We start from the raw sequence: 21,853 nt of genomic DNA on the forward strand, positions 1-21,853 counted from the left end.
TTCCTGAAAATTTATTTACCCTGTGGTATCAGCTGCCTCTTGTAGCATGTCAGCTTTGTCTTAAGAAACAGAAAAGATCAGACCCAGGAGGAATAGTAAAAGCACTGCCTGTTACTGTTGTCAAGGGGCAAGAGTCAAGACAGGGTCCTGAAACTTTCTTATTGTAAGCAACTATTAGAAGCCACTACTCATAAAGCTTTAATTAACTTTGCAAACTGAACAAACTACTCGCAGCCTTCAGTGATTCCCTGTAGATCCCTCATCAAATCTGTTGGAGCTGTTGAAGGTCTTGTAAAATACCAAGGATTTGCTGAAACAGCCAACAAAAATGCCTGTGAGTTTTAGGCAGTCACCCTTGAGCCGGACCCATGCAGTTCAGGTTGGGCTTTTTGTCAGTATTTGTTCATGTATCCCCAGTGGATAGAAGTCAGCCCTTCTCTGGCAGACTGGAACTGCCCAATCTCTGGCAGCATTCGTCTATGACCTAACTTAGGTTCCAATTGGATAATTTTTCATACGCAGTTCTCTCTATTTTACAGAGCTGGTCCAGCAGACTGAGTACTTTCCTGACTTGTCTCTGAGCACGCTGTTAACATCATCACATGCATTGGGCAAGCAGGTTTAACTTTTCACATTTATGCTTTTTGACTGGTCAAAAAACCCCCCAATTTTAACTGTTCCCTTTAGTTGTTACTTGGTTGTCATCATTCCTCTTCCTCCTTGAAAGAGCAAGTAAACCAAGCCTAACTGCATTCAATTTGATGTGTCCCGGAGCAGACACATGGCAGTTATTACACACAGAGTAACTTTTTGCAGCAGAGTATACTGGCCAATTTTTTTAGTTTTCCCTCCTGATAAGATTGTTCTAGGTCATATTGCTTGCTGGGCAATGAACAGCTCAGAGGAAGAAGAAAAATCCCCATTTGTGTTAAGCAGCGGCTGACTGCTTCCTCAAACACAACATCGCGAACATTTCGGAAGTGCGAGTGCAATCACTGAAATGTATAATCCATTTTTAATCTCTGTTATCCTGCAATGAGATGTCCTGCTTAATTTTATTAAAATAGTATTGAATTATCATGTTAATCAGTTTTTAATGTATTTAAATGTAGCCTTGTGGTCTATCTTGCCTCTACGCTTTGTTGTTTTGGATTCTTCTGGCATATCCTAACGTAATCACTAATGTGAACTGCGTCAATCTTCTTAATTTTTGCTCACATGGTACTGTGTTTCCCTAACAATGCTCATTGTGCTCCTTTTAGTCTCCTGCTGTTTCTGCTCTGATGGTTTTGGAAGAATACCTCTGGTTTTCTAACATCACTGTAATTATCTCTGTATTCTGTTCCAGTCTCCAGCATTTGTCTGCGTTCCAAATAGCTTTGCAACATGCATAATTGTTTTTGTAAGATTCTGTTACATTAATACAGTGCTGCAAGTAAACTCTTTTGCTTCAGTTTTGCAGGGCAATGGGTGTAGATCTGAATGCTGTCACAACACTGGTGATTTACTTCTATATTTAGTCTCTGGTTTAGTCTCGAGTTTCCATAGTCACTTCATGCATTATTTAATTGACTGGAATGGAAGCTGAACTGAGCCTTTTAATGGAGTTATTAGTAAGGAGAAAGTAGTTCACACAAGTAGCCTTGTTGAATTCATGTTGTCTTGATTTGTCATTAATAATCTAGTTTCAGTCATTTAGATGAATGTTTAAAAATATTGGGAGGTATTGACAAAGTTCTGAAAAACAGTTGTATACACTGATAGAGACTTCTGAAAATAATGAAATAGTAGTTGGTTTAAAAATATGGTGGTTTTTAAACTATTGAGTAAATAATAAGCACATCAGTAGACATTTCAGCAAAGTACTCTCTCTCTCTTTTTTTTTTGATCTGTGGAGTGTGTGGTGGTTCAGGCCAAAATACTATTATTATTTAAAGATTCACAGACATTAAAAAACATTGACCACATTACTTTATATGATAAACTCAGTCTAAATTATCTAGATTCTGAATATATTAGAATTATGACAGTCCTGTGCCAATCTAATAAAAGACATAAAACAAGTACAGTGAAAATTGTGTTTAAAAAAAAAAAAGAGGAGAATTGGGAAAGGCAGTATTTTGTTACACAATAAATAAATATACAATATGTTAAATATGTAAAATAGTAAATAATAGCGATTATTTTGTTGCTGGCTACTGCTTTTTTTGATTGCTGGCTAAATTAACAAATTTTTGTAATAAGTCAGTTAATGAAAAATTAGAATTAGTTCTCTGCTTAAAGGCTGAGTGACATGGTCGTGCACAAGAGACGGTGTATGGAGATGGAGGAGGGCCTGTAATACTGGTGGAGCTTCTGCTTGAGCTCTTGGCAGCTGAGAGGAAAACTCATTGCCGTTCAGCCCGAGTATTTTGTACGGAACTGTGGTATTTCACAGCATCGCTTGTGAGCCCCAACTGGTTGATTTTTCGCTCCTTTGGAGGAGGACATCCTCACAGAGGACAAACAGCCGCGAAGCATCACTGTGTCACAGCCCAGATCACACCACTGCAGCCGCGTTTGCGTGTCTGCAGCCAGGAGCTCTACTGCGAATTTTCGTCTTTCTTTAAAAGTGTTGGGAAGTGGGATGTGCTCTGTAGAAACCTCTGGAACACACTGGTGGGGATAACGGCTTTACGTCCCAGACTTCTTTATCAGATGCCCACTCAGCTTCGGGATGCTGGTTTCATTTGACCCCAGTGGTTTTGTCTGCAATTGGAAAAATATTAGAAGTTGTACTTGGAGAAAATGGACTTTACTGTTTCTCAGAGTCTTTGACTATTTTCCCCTTCTTGTTACCTACTTCTGTCTTTCCCTGACAGCACATATATACGGTTTTTCAGACAATTTTTCTTCATTTTTTTTCAGTTATTAGAGCTAACCCTTGTTTTTCTCTTACAGTGTTTCTGCACCATGTTCTGTACCACTTCACCAGCTGAATCTCTTGGACACAGAAAGAACATGTTCCTGTGCCCCCTGTAACGTGGCCCCAGGCAGCAGAAAGGTTCATACATCCCATATGGAGCTTTTTGACTTCAGGTGAGAAAGAAGTAATTGAAGCAGATGAATTTTAAAAGAGAACTGTTTATATGCAAATGTATTAGTGGGAGCCTGTGATTCAAATGTCTGTGGGCTAAATTACGGAAAAAGTGTTTCTTACTTAAAAGTTCATCATAACATAAAATGAACTTTAAAATACATTATGAAATAAGAACTGGTAAAATAAATCTCAAAACTACTATAAAGCAGCTTGAAATATAACACTATATATTTTTCTAAGGTTTGGGGTTGGGTTGTTTTGTTTTGTTTTTTGGTTTTTTAATATCCTAAAATTCATAGGGTATTGCCATATTTAATTACCAGGAGTTTCTACTGGACTGGCAATGGATATAGTGTTTTGACTGCTCTAGCAGAGAGGTTACTTTTCCAATTCCCTCTTCTGGTCAGATGGTTCAGGCTGGACATTATTGATAAGCTGAGATTAATATATTGCTGTAATAACATATGTGGGCTCACTATTGAATAACCCCAACTAGAGCTTATTTTGAGCAGTGTATATAATCATGAAAAATATCTATTTTTCAAAAAAGTATTTAAATTAATACAGCCCAGCAATTGTGCTTGTCCACGCTTCTTAAAGACTTGCCTCTAAAAGAAAAGGTACCTAGGTAGTGAGTTCTAATAATGATTCCTGACCTCCCTGGTGTTTGTTTCAGGGTTTTTTTTTGTTTGCTTTTAGTTTTATTTTTTTTAACCATGGAGCTTCATGTCTTGAATATTGCGTTGGTGTTTTTTACGGTGGTTTTAAAAATTGCCTTAAATCTTCAGCTGATTATGTTGCTAAGGGTTTTTTTTAGATTTGTTTTTATCACTACTGGAGAATTATCACAAAAAATTCAGACAACTTGACACCTTTAGTGGGTTTTTAAAAAAATACTATAACACTTGGAAATAGTATTGCACATGGGAAGAGATTAGAATAATAACAAGAACATAGTGTAAAATATTTTGATGGGCAGCTCTTACCTTAAGACTTTAGTGAATCAGCATGTAGTGTACAAATTAGGTTGCTTCCAAAGTAGTTCTTGTTCTGAACAGTATGTGTTACCCTTCTCCAGAGATCTTGTCATTGGTTTCAATAGATGGGAGTCAATATCTCCTCCACTGCCTCTCTCTGTATGTGTATGTATATAACTGTATTTGTTTACCTGCTTTAGTTAAACTTGTACCATTTTGCTCTCACTGTACTCAATCTGCTTCCGAGCTTTGACCAAAGTCATGTCTGTGTAGACCAGCTGTAGAGTTTTTCCCTTCACGTGTATCAGTCAGAAGATTCCCCAGTACTGAGGAGCTCCCAGCTGTTTTGTGATTAGCAGATATTTTGCAAAGTGCACGTATTTCTTCACTTGTTGTCTGTAAGCCTTTCTTTGTGGGAACATCATGAAACCATATGCTTTTTGGGGCAAAGACTGCACAAGCGAAGTTCTCAACTGGCATTCAAGAAGACACTGCAATACAATGAAATTATAAAAGACTGCAATTTAAGAAAAGAAGCATAAAATATACATATTGTATTTGTAGATATCACTATACTCCTAGATCCTTTTTAGAAAATGAGTGATTTCTTAGGGGAGATAATATACCCACTTAAGCAGCCACCAGTGTTTCAAAACTTATTAAAGCCTTTTCTTTATACTTATCAGAAAAGCGTAAAATATAAGGGTAAGTTTATGAGTTAAATCTAAGAAAGAATGAGGTGTGCACAATCCCATCAGGTAAAGCGTAGTTCTATGTAGACTTCAAAGGTCACTCTCCAAATCTGTATTCATTTTAAATTGGCTTTTGCTGTTCTAAAGCCCAAATCAGCCTGAGTAGTATCCAGTAAACTGAATGCAATGGCTTCACTTGACTTTTCGTGTATAGAATTTGGGTAGCAGGGTCATCAGTCAACTGCTGACTGGTTCTAGTTCCTGGCAAACCAGGAGAGCACTTGAGACTGCAGACTGACTTTAGGTGTAAGTGCCCTTCTGGGAATAAGTCATGTGTAAGGAAATTATTTTAAAAATTGTTCCTGAAGTTGTATCATTCCATAAGTCACTGATGGAATCTTAAGATCCAGAGTTGCTAAGTCACCACTGAACCCTTGATAGGAAGGTTTTTAAAAGTGTGACAAGAATGTCACATTCTATCCTGATGGCCATGTGTGCTGAGTAAGGTGGCTGCAATGCCTTGTTCTATGCAGCTCAGCTCGATTTAACCGTGTAGCCTTGACCACAGTTCAGTAGCTTGTTTGCTGTGAGGCATCTCGTGCTTAGAGCATGTGGTAACACAGTAAAGCCACCTTCAGAAAAGTGTTTTGTAGAGGAGCTGGACATGTTAAAAATGCCAAAATTCAGTTTTGTGGTGGTTTAGGATACAAACTTTGAAATTCTTGTGTGAAAGAGGGTGAGGCTTCAGCACAGTCTTTGCTTCAGCAAATGAAACTAAAGATCCTGTCCTGGTTTTGGCTGGGTTAGATGTAATTTTCTTTCTGGTAGCTGGGATAGTGCTGTGGTTTTGATTTAGGATGAGAATAATGTTGATAACACAGTGATGTTTTAGTTTTTGCTAAGCCATATTCACACCAAGTCAAGGACTTTTCTCCTTCTCATGCTGCCCTGCCAGGGAGGAGGCTGGGGGTGCACACGGAGCTGGGAGGGGACACGGCTGGGACAGCTGACCCCAGCTGGCCAGAGGGACACCCCACACCATATGGCATCATGCTCAGTATATGAACATGGGGTAATCACTGCTCAGGGACAGGCTGAGCATCAGTCAGTGGGTAGTGAGAAATTGCATTGTGCATCACTCGTTTTGCGTATTTTTTTATCATCTTTATTGTTCTTATTTTCTCCTCTTTTGCTGTCCAACTGTCTGTATCTCAACCCAGGAGTTTTACTTTTTTTCCCTCTTCTCTCCCCTGTCTCACTGGAGTGAACAGCTGTGTGGTGTTTACCTGCCTGGGTAAACCACAACAGATAGCAAAAAGAGAATGAGAGCACTAGGAAGAAATCCCGGCAAGGTGGATTGTAGCTGGGAGATGCTTCTTTCCAGAGTATTAGGTTGTCAGCCCTGTTCAGGTGTGGAGCCATAATCCTGAAGGACTCCCTAAGAAGGGGCAGTCCTAAGGTTGATAACATATGTGCTCTTCCCAGGGGGCAGGCTGATAAGATAATTTATAAACTGTTCCCTAAAGGCATAGGAGTGGGGGGTGGTGGTGGCTTGTGAGCTGCTGGAAATCTCTAGAGGCCAAGAAATTCAGTTTTCTGTTTTGAATACGAGCTACCAGGTCATAGGGAGACTCTTTTAACAATTTGATAAAGAGAAATCTCTAAGAAGCAACATTTTCTTGATTTTGACTTTGCTCTGAAAACAGCTTCTAGTTATTTTATTTATTCCTTGCCCTGTACACTGCTGACTCTTCCATAGCTTCATTAAGAACAATCCGGTTTTGCTTGAGAAATAAAACCTATAGAGGGATGCTCTTTTTTTTTTTTTGTTTTTCTCCCTGAGCAAGTCTCTGTTTATGACTAATGTCTCAATTGCTATAAATAAAATTAAAGATCACCATCTCCAGTAATCTAACATACTTTGCCATTGAATATCTAATTTTAAAAAATCAACATCCTGAAAAACAAAACTCTTATGTGCCTAATTCCATCATTAAAAATAATGAGGTAAGCCCCATAAATCAAGGACCTTTCTGGAAAAGGAAAAATAATGAATGCTGGGTTCTTTGTTTATACATGTTATTTTCTGGTCCTGTAACAAAAGGTTACAAATCTATTTCTTAACCAGATTTGAAAGGTAGTTTTAGCAAGATCATTGACAGCTACTGTGAAAATGGGGTTAGATATTCTGAACTAGGTTTTCTGTTACAGTATTCCAGGCAAAAGAGAAAAATATTCAAGCTGGAAATAGATATACCTGATTTTGCAGCTTACTTTTAACCTGCTACAAAAATTCTTTTTATTGATGTTATTATTCAAAGAAAAAGAGCAGTTGAGAATGAAAATTGTCATAAATGTATCTCTTTGCTACAAAGCTTCTCCACTGACCCTGGCGTTGCAATGCAATTTCTGGGGTTGGTGGTAGAAAGGATGCTGGTGCAGACAGCACAGGGCAGCTGCAGCATCTTTAACGAAACGGTGGTGGTCAAACACATGCATGAACAGCTACACAGAGCACATAACACTTTCTGTAATCCGTTTGTACCAAAGTTGGTTGCTTTCCCCTCCTTCATATATCTCTGACTTTCCTGCAATTTATCTTTGTTACAATTTAGATAGTTTATCTCTTGCTACTGTGTCATCTTCAATAAGCATTTTTTCTTTGTCAGCTTCCTGTCATAGATACCATCTAGAGCCTTGCTCTGCACCATATGTGTATGTTACACCTGAGCCAATTTCTCTATTTCCAGTCTTCTCTACATTTCACAGAAAAGTGAAAATGAACGAGTTTTGAAATAAGCATCCTGAGGACTTGTTAAGCATTACCTGCCTCTTACTGAAGCTGCATTGCTTGCAAATCACTTGACATATATTTGCAGCATATACGTGCAGCTTTGGTATGGAGATAACTGCAAACCCCTGTTTGGAGGCAATAGCTGTCATTCAAAAAGAGATGACCAGCCATTCTTACGGCTCTTGAAATTTGATAGAATATTATAATTACTCTTATGTAACCTCAGCTTGTGCTGTGGGAGTTTGTTTTGTGGGGTTTAGTTTACTGTCTGTTTACAGGCACAGATGTGGTTTTGGATTTCTTACAAATATTTAACTTGTAGCAAAACCAGAACTCTACTACTTAGACATCTGACTCCAGATAGTGTTTTTCAAGCATCTTATTTCTTCCCTCTTTCGGTTTCTGGATTTTGAAAAATTATTTTCTCTTACGAGAAGAACAATTGTCTCCAACAATCTAATTGTCTCCAACAATTAGATTTCTAAGAAGCAGTGTATGTATCGTTAAGCTTGTAGCACTGAACACTGAGATTTTACTATTGTTACCTTAATACATGCATACAGGTATGATCTTTTGAAAGGTCAAGGCTAACAACCATATTTATGTACTTGTGGATGCTAAAATTTTACAGAGACTTTAGGAGACTGGTGCTGCCAGGCTCCTGCACCCTGCAAGCACTGACCATTTCTGCTTTAGTTTACTGAGTGCCCAGTTACCAGTTCTGTGTTTTAAGCTGGTAACAGGCAGGCATTCTGCCTATACTGGTTTTGGTTTGCATATTGAACTAGGTATTTGCTGTGAAGATATTTGGAGGAGAGAGTTCTTTAGTAGTAGCCATTAAAAATATCTCAACTTCAAGAACATATTATAATTGCTACCATGAAAATAAATACTAAATTGCTTGTAGATCAAAATTTCATGAAACACTATGATCAAACCCCCATCACTGGATATTAGAAATAAAATGTAATGCAGGTGGTAAACAACTATGTATCTAAAAGTCAAGATGAAAATGCACAGTTAATATAAACTGCAACGCATGAAGGAGAATGATTCTGAAGATGATTACAGTAGCTCTGTTCCATATTTGGAAATAATATCCTCTTGGGTAGTACATTACTGCTGTTCATTTAAAAAAAAAGATACATTGCAAAATTGTTACAGCCCCTTACTCACTTGGAAATCAAAAAAACATTCATAATACGTTTCAGAATTAGTACAATATATCTCTGGTCAAATTCTATTAGCAAAGTGGCGCATGAATTTCTAGGCAGTTTGTGTTCATCATCTTGCTTAAGCAGGATACAAGTAGCAAGCTTAGCATCCCTGGCTTCCCTGGGCTAGTGATGATGGATGCACTTTCAGGTTGTGGTTCATAGTTCCACCAGCTCTCAGCATCCTCTAGATTTCTTCCATTAAGTATTAAATTGTATGCTTAGTGTTTGAGATTGTGAAATGACATGGACTGCTTACCATCCCAAAAGAATAAGTTTGAGAGGAGGGCAAAGGCAACAGAGTTGTATGGATGTGTTTTAATGAATGGGATATTAGTATAAATACACAAACAGGTAACTCTTGGAAGAAAGAAGAGAAGGAACTGAAAAGTGATCCAGAAAACTGCAAATCCCCAACCCTTGCAATATAAACGGAACTGGAAAAGAATGATGTAAGGTCAAGATTTTTGAATGAGTAGAACTGTATGTATGGAAAGTTTTTGTATTAAAATGCATGGTTTCATTTAAAACAGAATTATTTAAAGTAAAAAGAGACTGTAAAAAGGGAGGGGGGAACATTAAGACCATTTACCTACCAAAAATCTTGAAAATTTTTGGAAGGAAAACTGAACAGATGCTTTAAAATTATGGTGCCCATAATTTTAGTGTCATAACTTTCTTTTTAACAAAACTGGTCAGTTTGTCTTATTTCTTGTCAAGGAATTTAGAAGTAATGTTCTATTAATATACAAGAATACAACAGACATCAAAACAAAAGTAGTTTTACAATAAGACCATATTTGAATATGTTGAAAAGGGACAAAAAGGCTGATTATTGAACACGGTCCAGTATTTCAAGTGATGTTCAAGTCTGCCACTAAGTTATGAACCTTTGATTTTATCTTCCTCCTATTTCTGGATGAGAAATGAGGCTTACTATAGGAAATATTTCATGAATCAACATTTAGAAAGATACCTCTATCCTTGCTTATTACTGATTCAGACTTCGAGGTAAATAAATGAAGTGGGAAGCCTGAGCTTAAGAACAGCAACAACAAAAAAGGAAAAGTGTGAGGATTAATTGATGGGATAGAAGAAGAAAGCTAAGCTGTTAGTTTGGTCACTGAGTGATAGCGAGACCTGGGTTATGAAAAAGATGGTTAACCGTCTTCTAAACACCTTAAGAAAGAGAATGAGGCTTCTCCTCAGACCTAATCACTTACCTCTCCACTTCTTTCCTCATCTCTATGCTTCCACAAATACTGTATTTGCCCTTAACAAAAGTTTCCCACAGTAAATCTTAACACTGTGTTGCTGTCTTCTCTTGCAAACAAGCTCAAAGTGAATCAGTGTTCCCCTGGAACTGCAGAGCCAGGAACCCAGCTGTTCCCCTGCATTGTAAGCAGAGTTTCCTGGAGGAACCGAAACCTTTCAGCTTTCCGATTGCTCCCTTTTGCAATTCACACTTGAAAGCTCAGGTCTAAACCTGAATGTGTGGCCTGGATGAAAGTGGTTGCTGATGTCTATTAAGAAAAGGCAAGAAAAGTCCACAGGTGGGCTGAACTAAAAGGTTAGTCAAATAACTTCCAGGGATCCTGAGTGGATACACAGTGAAAGAAGTATCAAGAACTTAAACTGAGTCTGAAATTGCCAGCACCAAAACCACTGTCCTTGAGGCTAACTAGTTGCTAATGTAAAATTCTGGCAGTGCTTCCCAAACAAACTGTTGAATCTGTAGTTGTTTGCCACCACAAAAGCCTGAGAAGAATTAAAGCTTTATGTGTGGGCACGTTTGCATCCTTGTATGCATATGTCTGTAACGTATGTTTTATTCTGATAGCTCTCAAGTAAAAGAGTAATAAAAATTTTAAGCAGCTGCCCTTTCTGATAGCTGCTACCTTGGGGCTCATTCCAATGCTCATTGAAAGTCAATGACAAAGATCCCATTACCTTTAATCATGCAGAATCAGGGCCTTATATGACATGATCAATCCTGCTGAGCATTTTTTCAATGAATATTCACTTTAATTAGACTATGGTTATGCTTTAGACTGCACTAACTCATTTCTGTATTAGATCTTTGTAAATGTTCTGGTTCATGCATGTTGGTAACCAGGGGTGTCCATGGAAACACAAGTGGTTGGGTAAACATTACAGTCTTGAAAACAGGTTCTTAATTTATAACGGTTCATACAAAAAATCTGCTGTGGAGATTTTACCTAGCAAATCAAACCCCGCAACTGGGTCATGCAATGCATGGGTTCAGTGATAACCAGAAAATACTGAAGTTTAAACCCCAAATACTCCCAGATAAAGAACTGCTCACATGAAGGCCACAGACAGGGGATGATCCACCGATATTGTTTGGAACAAAATTAATTCAGTCGGGGTGTTTGGTTATTTGTACTGTCCTGCCCTTTAAAGAACAAACAGACAAAACCCACCAACAAAAACCACCACCACCAAAAACAAAAACACAAAAAAACCAACAACAAAACCAACACCACCACCCTCACAACTTTGTAAAAGAGAACGTCTTAACTTTCTATTATGAACATGGTTTGGAGTACAGCCTTTGTCCATGGTGGTGGCAGTGTCATGCTTTGTCTTAGTAGAGCCTGCTACTTTTTTACTGATTTTGGTGTTACCCTTCTTAAAATAGCTAAATTTATTCAGACCAAAATGCCTCTACAAGAATTCTACATATGTCTCACACGTTATGTTATTCAAGGAAGGAATAGAAAAGAAAAAAAAAAAGCCTCAGCAGAATTGGTGCAGAAAACAATTTTTTTTCTTGGCTTTGTTGTTTTATCTCCTTCATTGTGGCAGTAGAACCGAATGCAAATGAGAAAAACAGACCAATCCCAGGCACCAATTTTGTGGGATTTAATTTAGGAATTGAATCTTCAGCTTGAATTTTTTCTAGGCAATTTGCAAGTCAGATTATTTGAAATGTCCAGGCAGTTGGAATTTTTTTTTTTCCTAGGCAGAGGGGCATTTAAGTTTTATCTCATCTACATGTTTTGCTGAAGCAAGTGATAAAAGGCCTCTTGCTTTGGGACTGTTTGTGCAGATGTGACATTATCTCTCTTTCTGTCTCCTCCGTGCTGCTGTCTCTCTAGGTTCTAGCAAAGTGCTTTAGAGGTCCAGGGATGTCTCCTCTGTTCTTTTGATAACACGGGTTTTCTCTTGTTTTCCTTCTCTGCCTTGGCAGAATCTGCCATACGAATATGTTAGTGTACAGATGAAGGGCATCTTTTGAAATCTGTGCCAATATTTTTGCCTTTTGTAATTAGCTTAAGAAAATAGTGCTTTCTTTTAGGAGAACATTTATTCAGTCCTCATGGCTAACATTTTACACTTTAATCAAAACCAACAAAAGCTTTTATGGGGAATTATTTATATTGTTACCAGTGTTTGATCATTTCTTCAAGGTGTATCTCTACATGAGTGTGCATATGCAGCTGTTTCATCTGAAAGACCCATTAAAATCTTTGCTCATTTTTCAGCTCTGGGACTGGATGAATTTTTATTCAGGTCTGCTGAGCTGGGAAAGCTGGGAGGAAGGTATTTGCATTTTAAGTCACTTTCACAGGTAAAGTTGATATAGCACTGAGCTCTGAAAGTATAGAAAAGAGATTATCTTCATTTTATGTAAGTCATCTCCATCATGCAAGTTGATAGCCACTTTTCTTTGTAGTTGTCTCTGTCTACTGGAAACAGTCTCCTGGTATGTGAAAAGCCAGGCTCTATCATCTGCTGTTTGACAGTAGGCCTGTTCCCAGTTCCCATAGCCCTACTCTTAATTCCCCATGCTCTCATTTATTTCTCTGTTTTCATGTAAGACAATAACCTTTCCCTCCAGCAATAACACGGGAATTTCTGCTTGATCCACACCCACTAGTTTTGCAATTTTGTCATAGCACCCTCCAGCCAATAATTCCTGCAAATATACCATGTGCAAATTGGATTGGTTTTCCTAGAAGAAAAAAACAATTCTACTCTCCATTAAGAGTGAGACTAGGATTATTATAAAGTTATATGCTAGGAAAAGGTGTTACATTTTTCAGCAGGGATGAACAAGCACTGAAATAATCTGCATTGATTTGGGTGGTCCCATGGCGGTCTGTAAGAACAGGAGAGACAAACCCCTCGTGGGCCCAGCTGTTCCCACCCTCCTGCACAGGGATGGACACGGGGACCTCTGAAGGTCCCTGACAGCTCTAGGATCTGTTTATGTGATGGTGACTGTATTTTCATTCATCACTTTGGGGGTTTGTTTATAAGTGAAAGTGACACACACTGAGGGAAGCACAAGCCTGGACTTCAGAGCTGTGCTCAGGGCAGGACACCCTCTTTCCCTGTTTTTATACATTTCATTCTTCGTGCGTCACCCCCAAATGTGCACATGTCCAGTTCTGCCCTAAGAGTGGCTGTTTTCGGGTCTGATGCTTCATGTGGCTTGTGTGCTCCCCTCAGCTGGTTTATCTATAAATCCCATCTGAAAGGTTGTTTATTCTATCTAGAGTATCTGCAAGAAAACAGTTGTCTTAGTATAAAGATATAGGTTGGCAAGTATCCTAAAAATACAGATGCATTGTTAAACATGGTCTTCTTCAGTCACCAAATGTTGAAACACGTCCTGTGTTTTTTTTATTCTTTCTGAGAATTTTTTAGTGTTAAGCTCTCTGTGAGCATTGCTTAGTCTTTCTTTGCCCGTCCCAGACACGGTGTATTGGTGTTAGAGTGCTATTACTATAGTGGTGGTTCACACAAAGTCCAGAAATTCTCAGACTAAAAATAGCTACTGTAGTGATCCCTTTCTGAGCAAAATGCAACTTTAGCTTGCATATTTAAATTAGGCTGCATGCTTATGATAATAGACCTAGTTCATAGGAATCCGCACTTAAAAAAAGTTCTATGAAAATGGTCTGGAAAAAGGTAGTCTCCTAAACCGTATTCTCTTTCAGGTTCTTCGTGATGTAGTACCCTTATGTTTTAGGGCATTTTAGTGGTGGTACCTTAAATTTTAGAGTTTAAACTAATCTAGTGTTTAAACTAATTTGGCCAGAGCCAAATTGTTAATATAATAAATACTGAAAGCAGATTAGTCTACTCTTTGAATCTGTTCCTCCAGTGCTAAGCAAAGACTCTTCCTTTGGTTTTTAAAGGATTTAGGGCATGGATGAATGTCAGCAGGAGTCCATGGAAATAATTCCATTGACTTCAACTTGATTAGCGATAGTTTCTTATGAAATAATTGCAGGAAATCACTCTGTAGGAAATGCTGCTGAAATGCATTAACTCAGAGAAATATCTGACTGAAAGGAATAAATATCAAGGCCAGTTCCTTCCTGACAGATACAGACAAGTTAGAAACCTTCCACAATCAAGAAATATGTCTTTTTTTAATGGCATTCATAAAATGTTTTGCACATGTGATGTTAATGAAATTAATATTAATTTGGAGCTTAGCTGTCCTGAATTAGGACTTGGTGGGGGTTTTTTGGATTATGCAGATCTGCTGTCACACAGAAACCCTATTATTGCATTTGAGTAGGAATTCACATAATAATTTGCAGAAACTTCATAGCATTATGAGAAACAGGATTTAACAGTAGAGTATCAGATTGTTTCAAGATGCATGAGCAAATATGCTCTGTTGAATCTCTGAGAAAATGGTATCCCACTTATTAATAGTCCATATCTAACCATCTGTCAAATTGCTTAATGCTGGGGTGCTCCTTAAAATTTCCCTTCTTCATCTGTCAGGTGTTCGAGGACTGGTACAATGACTGAATTGAATCTGATTCCATTTTCGTGTTTCTGTTCCGTATTTATACAAATTACATTTATCAGCAAAGAATTAAATTATCAGTTATTTGTCTGAACTGACACATCAGCAAATGCTCATGTCATACAATTCTATGTATACTAGATTGTTTGATTTTATGGTCTCTGGTAGAAAGATATAGAATATTCAGCCACTAAAAGTGTTTCTGCATCATCCTTATTTCCTCCCTACCACCACTGAACTTAAAATTAGGCACTGGGCCATCCTCAGCTGAGGAAAAGATTGATTTATAGTATTTTTTTAATTTTTCAGTTGAAAAATATAGAGGTAACTTTTTTCAGACATTGTTTAACATTTCCATATAATTCAGTTTGAAAAACATTTAAAATATCTCCTGTAATTTTGAAGCACTATTGGGAGAAGAAGAAAACTCATCTAGAACTTGTAACAGAAGGTGAAATGAAGACTCGTCTGTAGCTTTCTTTAGCTGTGTATTAACTATACAGTTAGGTGAAAGCAAATACTCATTTTCCTTTCCACTTGTTTCTTGGCAGAAAGGAATCTTCTGAATTGATGGTAGTATTATGCAAAAGAATATATCAGAATTCAAACTATTTTAGTTTAATGCACCTTTTAAAGTATTTTTGCATTTTAATATATTTTCAAATATTCCTTATGCATCTTAATTGATATTTTGAAAGTCATAATGGTGATGATGATCATTCTTCCTTCACACGAAGGACAATGAAACGTTTTGGTATTTAAGGCAAAGCTGGCCACAGAGGAAAAAGTGTGTTTTTTCAGGCAACTCTTTGTGTTTTCTCAGTGTAAAAAGGAGTGACTGTATTGTCAGCATAATTTCAGATAGTGAGGTGGCTCGGGGGAGAGGAAGTCATCAAAAGGCCTGGGGAACAAGTCATCGCATCTTTTTCTTTCTGCCATTCCTCGATGTTTGCCTCCCTCTGGACAGCTTCTTCCATTCTCTCCTTATAGTCTGCTCAATCAATACAGAAATTTTCAAGAGTTTCTTGTAAAGGTCCTGCTTGGAAATACCTAGACCTTTCAGCAGGATTTGTTTTCTCGGATGTCTCAGAGTGCTGCCATGTACAGAGCACTTGCTAAACTTTTGCAATGGCCCCCAGTATCAGCTGCTGATGTGGCAAGACTGGACTGATTGCACTGCTGCTAGTGAACCTTGCACTGCATTTCCCTGTTTAGATTTTAAGCAGCAAATTCCAGGCATAAGTAGAGAGACAAGTACAATTTTGTAACAAGGTAAGAAGCAAGCTGTGTTTCTTATTATTTCATGTATGCAATTTAATGCTGGTTTAAAACACTAAAAAAGGAGACTGAAGTTTTGGTTTGAGGGTTATGGCTAAACTTCATTAAGAGGTCAGGTTTCTTCAGGCCAAGTTCTATGCTAAAAGCAAGGCTTAATCAATAATATAGCTCTGCACAGGTCTGATTGATTGATTCAGCCCTTCATGTACTCGTGAGATGGAGGAGCAAAATAAAAAGTGTTCCCTGGCATGAGGAGTGGATGGTCCTTTAGCGTAAATGGCTGTTCTCTCTCCTTGGGGCTAAGCCCCAGGGTGCTTATTCATATAATGGTTTATTATTCTACTGCATGCTATATCATCTCATATGTCAGGCTGTCACTTCCCCACATCATCCCAGTGATCATTTACTTCATCTATTCCAACCTCAATTCTCCTGTATTGAATAGAAGAAATCTTAATGACACCTTTTGTTTTTAAGTGAATTTTCCTTTGAGTCACGGACAATGACCTGATCTTTACAAGCAAAATCTCACCAGCAAAGTTTTGCAGTGTTTCTACACAGCAAAGCTCTTGAAACTTGGGCAGGTGAAGTACCAGCCCAGGATAGTGCTTCCTGGACCAGACAGAGGTCTTCTAATACTAACCTGCGTTTTTCTACATGAAACTGAGTTTGCTGTGCATACGCACCCAATCTATGCTGAAATACTTAGGTAAACACAGTGCAGGGAAAACTACACTTTGGAAGGGTTTTTGAAGATATGTATAAATTGGGAAGGGCACCCTTAAAGTGATACACAGATTATATAATGGCAAGCTACTAGTCTTCATAACTTCATATAAAAAGAAATGTTGTTCATGGTTATACAATAATTTATTCATAGTTTATTATATAATGCTGTTTGAATTCTGGTGACAGAGACTTTCGTCATATGTGCTAAGATGCAACTTCAGTTTGGTTCTTCTAATATTTACTGGGATTTCAGTTATGTTTTTCTCTGCCAATAGTTAATTAAACACTTTCATAAAACTTATCTACCAATAAAATAATGGAGCTCAGAGGATGAGAGTTCCAATTCTACAATAAGTTGGGATATTTTTATTCAGAATGTTCCCTTTCCTCTTTTTTACCTCCATATAATATTGGTGACTATATTTTTATCTCTGTCAGACTTAAACTTTCTGAATCTGATTTGATATGTTAAGAGTATTGCAAGATAAAGTATCAAGGAAAAACCAAGGAAGTATGGCTTGCATGCAGAATTCAAGATTGGCAAATACATTTTTATTTTAGCATTCTGGCTACTCCTGTTCTTATTACTTTTCTGTTCTTTCGAATGACATATTTTTTAGTTTAATGTCGTGATATATTAGGTATGTTCAGCAATGCATAAAGTAGTGGAGAGGTTTCTGAACATACTTTGGATTTCAATTAACTGGTTAGCTTTTCAAGCAGTGTCAGTATTGTTCAATATTCTTGGAGCTAGGTGACCATCTCAGGTGACTAACTAAGATTTTGGTTTTAGCTTTAAAATACAGTTATCAGAAAATGGCCTTGCAAATAGAAATAGGTGTTGGTGAAGTTAAATTCAGTTTAGCTAGTCTACATTAAAAATGTCAACTATATGAATGAGCATATCTACTTAATTGGGTTTTATTTCAAATAAGAGAGTACTGTTTAAACAACAGAAAAATATTTCAGCAGTGCAGACTATTGATGAAACACTGGTCATGTTATTGAGAGAGTATTCTCAGAAACAGCCCAAACCAGAAATAAGTTATGCATGGAAATGTTGTATTTCACAAAGCAAAACTGTGACAAATCTGTCTGCTGTTCTGGACTTCAGTCTTGGTTGTCCAGAGTTCTGCATCTTAGGAAGAGGAGATACAGCTTCTGCGTTTTGTTCCTCTTAATTAGAGAAATACTTGATCTTTTTCTTTCCTAAAATGTCCTGAATATGCCCGTGCTTGGCCTTGTTTGCACAGCAGCTAAGTCCTCTGATGTGCCAGCACTTCTCCACAATGAGGAAAATTCGATGTGATTCCCAGGTGCCAACAGAGAGTCATTTATTTGCACTGCTGACACCAAAACAAATCACGGCTGGTTGCAGCAGGTTGGCATGAAGCCTTGGGCAGGCACAGATTCTTACTGAAGAGGTTACTAATATCCTTGAAGTAATACACTTATTTAAATGTCTTAATGGGGGTCAGAAAATAAGAGTTTCTTTTGCAAATGTAAGTTTCTTTTCTAAGCATTTTTTGAGTTATCACTGCATACTAAATATCTCTTGTTAACTGACAGAGCTGCACTTGTGTATGTGTCAAAGAGACAATACTAGAGCTGAACCTTGATTCATATTCATAAGGTTCAAAGGTCTAATGACGGACAAAAGTTACCAATGTTACAAGCCCAGGGATGCTTTCTGCCGTCTTGTTCCTGGTTAATCATAGAACCTGCAGACATTTTTTTTCTATATGCCAAAGTTATCCTTTAATAATTTTGTCTTGTATTCTCAAATGTCAGTGACAGATCATCAGGTACATTTTCTAAATTGAATTTTAATGTCTAACTGTTCCTTCTTTCTCTTTATAGTCTACTGTCTCCAGCACAGAACCTACAGATAGAGGGTGTTATAGAAGTACTGCTTTTTAATCTGTTTGTGTTCATACTGTTCGATAACATTAAGAGACTACATGAATTTAAAAATATGCTTTACGTAACCACTAAATATAAAATTGTTTCTGGGACATTGTTAAGCCTTCACTTTTCAGAAGCGAATTGTCAAAAGAATGTTAAGAGGTTGATTATATCAAATCAAGATATAGATGAGACTATGTATATGTGTATATTTTTTGAAGATGTCTCTGCTCATTGCAGGGAGGTTGGACTAGGTGAGCTTCAAAGATCTCTTCCAACCCAAACTATTCTATGATTCTATACATACATATGTATATATACACACATGCTTCCTCTTATTGGAGCATATTCATAATCCTTTTTCAGAACCCTTTCAATTTCTCCTAACTTTGTGTAAATTTACATGGTGGGCTAGAATTTACTTTGTTGGTTGCTAGATACTTCTCTTTTAAAAATATTTGAGCCATTTTCACACATTTTTCATAAATTAGATGAAGGAAAAGTAACTCTTATAAAAAAGAAATGGCAGCTAAAAATAGGTTGAAGATCATTTACTAAGCTTTAACATTTTCCTGGTTTTAAGAAGACGCATTAAATTTCAGAAGGCGTTGGTTTGCTATAGTCCTGAAAATATCTGCCCCACTTTGGCCAGATGACGTTTACAGAAAGCAGAGCTGTGTGTGTCAGGGCAGTGGAAGCTCGGAGGCTGTGCCTGCGCTGGTGGCGCCGCGGTGCCGGGCAGCTGGTGTGCACTTGGCCCGCGGAGCAGCACCGCACGTGTCCTTGGAACTCCTGCGTCTGACGAGATGGCACATATGCCATCCCCACGGAGTAAATCAAACTTCCCTTGTAATTGCTGTCCCCAGCTGCTCTTGAGTGTGTCGTAGGTACTTTCAGCAACACCCATGCTGGTAATCAAGCTGAGTGAATTTGAAGGTGGCACGTCTAATTTGCATGTAGAATGCGTGGAGCCAGGCCGAAGACAAAGAAGGAGTACTTTGGAACAACATTGGTGATGCTCACAACTGAGGGGCAGGCAGGAGGGAGAAGAAGCAGTGACCAGTTTGGCAAGCGAGTTTGTCAACTTTGAGCTGAGGTTACAGGAGTGGCAGGCCAGGAAGTGGAGCTTTTTGTGTGTTAGAGGTCGGGAGGTGGTGAGCAGTGAGACCGTGGCCAATGACAAGATTTCGGAGCCAGTGACATGCAGTGGAACACACACATTGAACATGACAGTGAGAGGCAACTTTAACTTGGTATGTAGTGTGTGAAGGCTAGAGATGAAAATAAACAGGTTAAGGCAGACATGAGCTTTAGAGAAAGACTGTGGTAAGGAGTTATAGAAGGAAGAAAGAAAGAGAGAGAGAGAAAGAAAAGCAAGCCAGCTAGTTAGCTCTCTTCGGGAAGAGACAAAGTAGTTCAACATGCTTTAGCCAGCCAGTCTAAATGCTGCCCAGTGCCATGGCTTTAAATTGTTATGTTTTGGTGTGGTGTGAGGTTGGTTTGTTTTGTTTTTGTGGGTTTTGTTTGTTTTTTTAAACTCCAGGTTGGAGTGCTTAGGTTTAATGTTTTTAATATCACCTTCTGAACAACAGGAAGTCAAAATCAGTCCAAGAAAGCGGTGAATCTATTGAGTAGAAAACAATGTTATGTATTTGGTGTAATAACCTCGATATGTTTGAGTAGTAGCAGAAGGTAGCTAGTCAATGCGTAATGATTGTTTTGCTGTTTGTTAACACAGCCATGTACTCTCGCAGTTGTAATTAATGTCACTGTTGAGGTGGAGCTGTGAGAAGGCTGTGCCAGCCAATTAAAATAGTAATATGACTTCAGGATCTCTTTGTGATTGTATTGATTTCTTTAATGGAAAGCTTCTCTGTGACCTTTTCAAAGCACATACTGTACTTTCTACACTTTTATAGATTAATCTTGTAAAACACTATTTTAAATTGTCACACAGTAGGCTTGTAGAATTTTATAAATTGCCTAAAAGATTATAAAAACTACTGTGATTTTGTGATAAAGAGCATTAGAGCACTACCAGTAGATCACAAAAAGTGCCTCAGAGTCTACTGGGAATCCCCCATGGTAGGATGAAAATTGCAGTAGAGCAATTAGGAAAAGGAAGATGTTTTTTATTAAGGCACGGGTTTTTGTTGTGGTGGAAAACTTGTTTTTAACATGTACTATAGCTATAGCTATCAAAGAACATTTAGAATGTGAACAATTTATAGTTCATAAAGTATGAAAGTATGAGTAAAAAGATCTTCTGAGACTGGGAAGAAAGGAGGCACTGCAGCTGAGTCTGTTAAATCATAAAATATCAGGCATGGACTTCATTCCTCAGATATTCAAATGTGAGAGATGAACCTAAAGCAAAATTCCAAACTGGAGTCCAGCTCCTCTCAAGCTTTACGAATCTCAACCTTTGGATAGAAACCAATGACTAAGTTGTAATGGGATTTGATTTGTCTGGAGAGAGAATACTTGGGGAAGGGATTGTGTGAATACATTTGACTTGTAATGAAAAAAAAGCTATTTAGGTCTTATAAGGGCTGCAAATTAGTGTGGTGCCAACTCTACTGAATCGTGAGAGATCCCTTGACACTTAAAAACAATGGGAAAATGTTAAATCGTACTGGACAATTGTTGATGATGATTTAGAAATTGGTTTCGATTCAGCCCATTGCAAGAGATAGTTTCCAAACATGTTTGTGTTAGCCTTCATATTACATGCCAAAATACTTGTGTATGGTTAGTGTTATGCTGAATCTTGTCAGCTTGTTAAAATGAGGAGCAAGCAAAAGTGGGCATTGATCTCACCGTTAATGCATTATTAGGGGCAAACACTGGATCATATAAAATCTCTCAACTTTTTCAGTATGTTTAGACTGCATGTCTTTGTAATCCTTTTGCGATTTACTCAAAATCTGTATTGCTCTCATTCAGAACTCTGTTTATATGTGTCTGGTGTAGCATATAATTTACAAGTGTGGTGTATCATGTAATTTACAAGTGAGGTCAGCAGTTTTGTTGTGGTATGTGCCAGCTGCGGAGCCCCTTGTTAGTAGGTCTGAGAGGCAAAGGGAAGTTTAGGAATGGTGTAACCTGCTTATAGGCACAGAAGAGGGGTAAACACAGGTGTGTAGTGCTTACTGACTACTTGCTTATTTGAGCCAGCTCTGTCCCTTTTGCAGAAAATGACCGTGCGCTGGTTCCTTCAGTCTTGCTTAGTAGGCGATGGGCTTGACCTTATGCTGCCGAGATGGTATTTAGGTGTCATGGCCTTTAGACCACGCACACTGCTATGCATGCTCGTTAACTACGTTTCTCTGTCACTCTCTGGATGTTCCTCAAGACCAAACCAAGCTCGTATCTTCTCTTCAGAGCT

This window comes from Caloenas nicobarica, chromosome 7 (genome assembly GCF_036013445.1).
Source record: "Caloenas nicobarica isolate bCalNic1 chromosome 7, bCalNic1.hap1, whole genome shotgun sequence".
Taxonomy (NCBI): Eukaryota; Metazoa; Chordata; class Aves; order Columbiformes; family Columbidae; genus Caloenas; species Caloenas nicobarica.